General features: G+C 33.5%; 1 long non-coding RNA gene across 1 annotated transcript; it reads right to left on the minus strand.

Annotated features, from left to right (window-relative positions):
* Positions 1–1,729: 1,729 nt before the first annotated feature.
* On the minus strand, positions 1,730–5,512 carry LOC126715582 (uncharacterized). The gene is made up of 4 exons (XR_007651879.1): positions 5,164–5,512; positions 4,990–5,037; positions 4,113–4,190; positions 1,730–3,094 (listed from the first exon to the last, which is right to left on the minus strand). It is a non-coding gene; the product is annotated as an uncharacterized LOC126715582 (long non-coding RNA).
* Positions 5,513–5,958: the final 446 nt, after the last annotated feature.

Raw genomic sequence — 5,958 nt, forward strand, 5'->3', positions numbered from 1 at the left:
TAATAACCGCTTATCACAATTGTAATTTTTTTAAAGTTATTAAAAAATTTAGATGTAAAATCGAAAACCGAAAAAAAAAAAAAAAAAAAAAAAAAAAAAAAAAAAGCATCCCATGAAATTAGCCCAACCACAATAATTACTCTTGTTCACAAAAAGAATCAGTTGGAATTATCTTGGCTTCTTCTACAAATATTTGAATATACCAATTAACTTCCTACGTATCTCCCTTGGTAGCTTCCATCACATTAAAGGGCATTCCTCCTTATAAAATAACATAGTTGAGGTTATTTTCCTGATATTTATATTTTAATTATTTATATATGATGGTGAACCAAAAATTAGACTATCTCCAATTTGTCTATAGTATCGTCCAAGACTAGAAAGGTCATCCAAGTGTAAGAAGGTCGTCCAGCATGGAGTCACCTAGACGATTGCCAAAAGCTTATGATTTGGACCACGTTCTACTATTCTGAAGTAGAAGCAAAATTCGTATTCATCACTCTAACTTTTCACTAATTTCTTAACTTCTGATGGCAGTTGTAGATGTTAAGTCTAAACCTTCTAACTTCCATTCAAGTTGAGGAAGTTACTAAACAAGTAACCACTCCAAAGCTCACTATAAAAGGTCTCAACCATATGAAATTAAAGTAACAAAAGGAAAAGTAGGAATAAAAATGAAGAAATTCTTAAGAGGGTGGAGGTATTGCCTCCAATCTAGGATAATTTGAAGGAAGGTAATATCAAGTGGTCCGATCACTTTCAGAAAAGCTATGTTGGCACTAATGGGAAAAAAATTATTCAACTTGAGTGTTGTGAAAAGGGCTAAAAGAAATGAAAGAGCAAGTTTGTCAAAGATTTAAACGAAATATTTGGCTTCAAACAAGGTTGAATGGCTAGAAGTTTAGCCAAGCCCAATTAATTGAATATTTAAGTTATTTGGGACTTATTGCAATATTTGCAGCATTCGATAACATTGTAATTAAAGAACTAGTTCATTATCAAGGCACTCGTGATTTATTAAAAGAAATGGATCCATGGTCAAGAGGGTGTATAACTCCTAATTCCATTTCCTTCTTTCTCATATTTTCCTTCTATCCAAATCTGTGGTAAACACTTATCTACACTCATCTCAACTTGTATCACCCTATGAGGTTGTCACAGGACATGAACAGCATCTTGAAGTTTGCCAATATAAGCATCCCTTAACTTTGAAAATCAAGGATTTGAATTAATGAACTATTATTAGGTCCTCCTAAATAGCATTGATTCATCATAAACATTTCATTTCAATTGGAATTCGGTTAGCAATAAAGAAAGAGAACTCTTGGTTCAATTCTCCACCTTAACAACAGGGGAAATAAATTGATTAAAGAAGTTCCTGTGGGTCGAAGTGGAACAACAACTGAACCTCTGGCAGCAACATGCTATGGGGTGGTAGTCCTGCTTATGGGATCAACTCAATGCGTTCGAGAAATATTTGAAAGTGGGCTAGTGAGAGCATCCATGAGGCTGAAATAAAGTCAGCAGAATATGTACAAGTGATATCATGGCTTCTTCTAGAGAACTCTATGGGTATTTTTTTTTCTCATTATTAGGGCTATTTTATGCAACCAACAAGCTGCAATGGAAAATAACACTAGCCCATAATGTTGTAGGTTCCCAACTAGGATGTTTAATTAATACCTGCTTTTGAAGAACTTGAAAGAGTTTATACCTATAAGTTGGCACATACATGAAAACTTAAACTGATTTCACGTGAAATGGACAAAAAGGAAATTAAAGAAGTGTTCACAAAGGTCCAATGTAAGATGAAATCCGTACAATACAAACAGAAAATATAAGAAAGCAACCTTTTTCCTTAACCATGATTTCCATTTCTTTTGAAACAACTTCATCCCATTTCGTAATTGTCATATGGAAACCATAATCCGTAGTCTTATATTGGAGGTTGTGAAGTAAGTCAGTCATCAAATCTAGTGCTCCAGGTATATAAGCACTAGCTGAAATGAAAAACAGAAAACATTATACAAGCAAAAAGGAAGTGACTACATCAATTACCTCAGATGTTCATGTCATAGTTCCATGAAAATATTGTTCTGGTTAGCAGCTGAAAAAAGAAAAAAAAGAAAAATAAAAACAGAACCTAGAATAGAAAATTTCTAACCATTAAGCCACATGACTAAGAACTCGGGGTTTGCTTCTAAGATCAGTACTCAAAGAGTTTTTCATATCAAAAAACATAAAGCAAGCAACTAAAAAGAACCAATGATAACAAGATGAACTTAATACCAACTCCAATCCAGTAATTCTATTCCGAAAACTAACAATATGATAACAATAACCACAAAAATGAAGTTTAACCAAAACAATTGATATATATCTGTATGCATGTTTTTAGTTGCATATATTGTTCATTAGTCATTACTTATTTAACGTCTATCCTTCACTTATTAAAAAAATGCAGATGCAAAGAGAGGGGCAGAAGCTAATATGATTAGATCTTAGAAAAAAGAAAAGATAATTCTTTTTTCCAATTGATTCCACATTTAACCAAAACTAAGATAAATAAAAAATTTTATATCAAGTAAATGAACTCAGTCAGTATAGACCCTAAAAAATAACAAATATGGCAGCTAATGTGGACAAGAGGGCCGCATGTCTGATCAACTCCAAATTCCATCACAATAACACAAGTGTGCATCTGTTAGAGTAGGTGTTCTTCTCCAACCACAAGCACAACACAAACTTTGATATAAATCAATTTCCATAAAATGAAAAGATGAAACAGGGAGTTAGGCTACTCAATCTTGTCCCATGGGCATTTTCACTATTCAAGCATCACTACAGCCACTAGGTTGGGTTGCCATTGCAGTCGTTGCTGCTATTAGGTAGTGTAAAATACCATAATCCAAAAGAAATGAGTTCACAAGAGTGACTACGATAAGTATAAAGATTCATTTCATAGACAGTAAGATAAAAAGTGGAAAATATATATATTTTTTTTAAGATATCGTTTAGAGTTGAAATTATGGTATGATTTACTGCTATGAATTTAATAGTATCCAACTTCAAAAGCAACTTCCCAGTCATGTACCTGCAACCCAAAAAAATTCCACAGTGGTTAACCAATTAATTGTAATTGAAAAACCAAATAAAAAATTCATTTTCTAAATCAAAAATATTTTGCTCCAAATGTTTCATCCAAGTATATAAGAGTATAAGTAATAAATTTACTCAGATACTCAAATAATGATCCCTATATAGTTATAAAACTAACAGCAATCATCCAACTGATTTTTGCCAACAATGCAAAGATGATATCTTTGAAGGTAGAGGGAAATAGCTTGAGGCTATACCTTGACTTAATCATAGTGACACGGCCATCTCAGGAAAGACACTTATTGGCTTAACCACTTAGCTTGCTTTCCAGTTTTTGGTTGAAAAACTAAAAATCCTTTGCTTCCATTCTGGTTTAAGAATAGAGGAGACCTAAGATATTTCAAATTGGCACCAAGTCTTTTGAAACCAGACCTCTAACAAAAGCTTGTTCACCATGCCATTACTCACATTCCTTGGAGCAAAGAGTAGTCCACATTTGGCTAAGTTCATGGCTTGTCTAGATCATTGGCAATATTTCTGGACACATTGCTAGACACTATCTAACTCCACTTTTTCTGTTCTTATTTCCTTTTTATTCTACCAACAAGATAAAAAATTAACATACCATAGACTAAACAACAGAATCAATCATTGATTGCATATACTAACTGCCACTGATATTGTGAATGGCAATGTAACCAATCCCATCAATTTAGTTTCCAATGTAGAAAAGATATTGGTCACACATAAGTCCTCCATTGCCACGATACACTCAAGGTAGCAAGATATATTTAAGACATACAAACATCGACTAATATGGTTTTTCTCTCAGGTCTTAAATCACTAACAAAAACAGACAACCTTAAGCAGATATAATAGTGGGAGCAAATTGTAAACATCACCATTAGCCAAAACAAGACCACAAAGGTACTCCCAAATATGGGATATCTAATGATGACAGGCATGTCCTATATACATAGAACCATCTGAAAGGAAATTAGTGTTTATTTTACCTCAATCATGGGGTAAAAACATGATAGCTGCCATGTTTCTTCTTCACCAGTATGGTCTTTTCTAGCACCACGCTTTTTCTGACATTTAAAAAGTTCAGTTAGGCAAAAATCACCAACCAAGCTGCATTCAAAACTAACATAAAGCAATTACCTTATGCATATCAAACTTCAAAGAGAAAGTTCCACAAGAGGGACTAAGAAAGTAATAAAACAGAATCTATATTAATGTTTGCAAAATATTATAGCGTTTGCTAGTTCATCAATGTTATTTAAATTTTGTATTCATTTTCTAAGAAAAATTGGAAAATTTTCACCATCAATACCTAAAAGGAAATGATATTTATATAAAGAATTCAGAATACCAAGTTAGAGGTTGAATTTCAAAAATTCAGGACTTCATGATTATAGGTGGACAAGGAACATGGTGAAAAAATATTCAATATCATACTTGGTCAACCATTGAAACTTTTCTTCCCACAACATAAACCCCCTTCCCACTCTAATGACCAGGGTCAAAGCGAGGCACTTCACTGCTTCAACTGATAATTTGGTCCAAAGGTTATCAATATATATATATATATACACACACACACACATATATTTTATTTTTTTTCTTCTTTTCAGTAAGCAATTTAATTCTGATTGTAAGGGGTTTACCCAGAGAAATTATCTAGCTCCTGCCAAGCCAGAGAAAAAAACCCAAATTGTTCAACCCAGCCAGAAAATCCTATGATAAATAACCCAAATAGTATAAACGGCAATACTAACAAACCCAGCCAGACAAAATAAAGAAAAATAAACCAAATTGAAATCAGTATTAAACATACAATTAAAAAGTTTTACTAATTCAAGTATATACAATAACTTATTCTCTCACCTGCTATGAACCAAAAGGAATAATATATTGATTTTGTTCCTAGCAACCCTGCGAAACCAAAAGGTAAAACAAAACAAAACAAAACAAAATTAATATCAATTCAGCCATATAGAGAACAAATGGCAACAGTTAAAAAACCCATATGGAAAATTAAAGAATAAGGATGAGACGTACTGAGATTTTAGATTCGATAAACGGTGGAAACTTCGAACAAAAGGGCAGAAAGACGGAAGAGGCGCCGCTGAGTTGGATTGGATGTGGATTTGAGGTTGGATCGGAATAGAAGAAGCCAGAGGGTGGCGTCGCCGAGTTGGATTGAGATTCGATGGTGCGCCGTTGTCTGGTTCTTCTATTGTGGGTATGGGTTTGTTGAGCTAGAGAGGCAAACGTGATATTGTTATGGGACGAGATAGAGGAAACCGAGACAGAGCTGGAGAGGCTTTAGCGTTGAGACGAGACAGAGTAGAGAGGAAAACCAGAGGCGTTGTTTATGCGTGAATGATTATGCGTTCTTTTGGTTTGTTTTTTTTGGTTTATATATATAACCTGTTTAGCCAGTAACCAGTATCCCTTAAAATTATAGCAATGGTCAGGATTTAAACAATGTTAAATCAACGGTTAAGATTAAGGTGGGTACCGTACCCCCTTTTTCTAGAGGGGGGTATAGTAGAATGACCCGTTATTATCATGCCAATAGACAATAGCGTGTTTGTTGATCTTACAAACCACATTAGTTAGTTTCTTTTTTATAATAAATAAATAAATTATATCTGCATTTGTGCTGTTATAATGTGTATAGCATGTTACATTACCTTTATTTAATTAGATTATATGAATGTATGTTGTATGGTTCTCTATCAATGAAGTGACAAGTAGCTTCTGGTTATAAAAGGGAATGCAGAAATTAAAACTACAATTTGATTGGTAATTTTAGGGAATAACGTAGGTGTGTGTGACTAAGTATAAATC

Source organism: Quercus robur, chromosome 1, assembly GCF_932294415.1.
Source record: "Quercus robur chromosome 1, dhQueRobu3.1, whole genome shotgun sequence".
In the NCBI taxonomy this organism is placed as follows: domain Eukaryota; kingdom Viridiplantae; phylum Streptophyta; class Magnoliopsida; order Fagales; family Fagaceae; genus Quercus; species Quercus robur.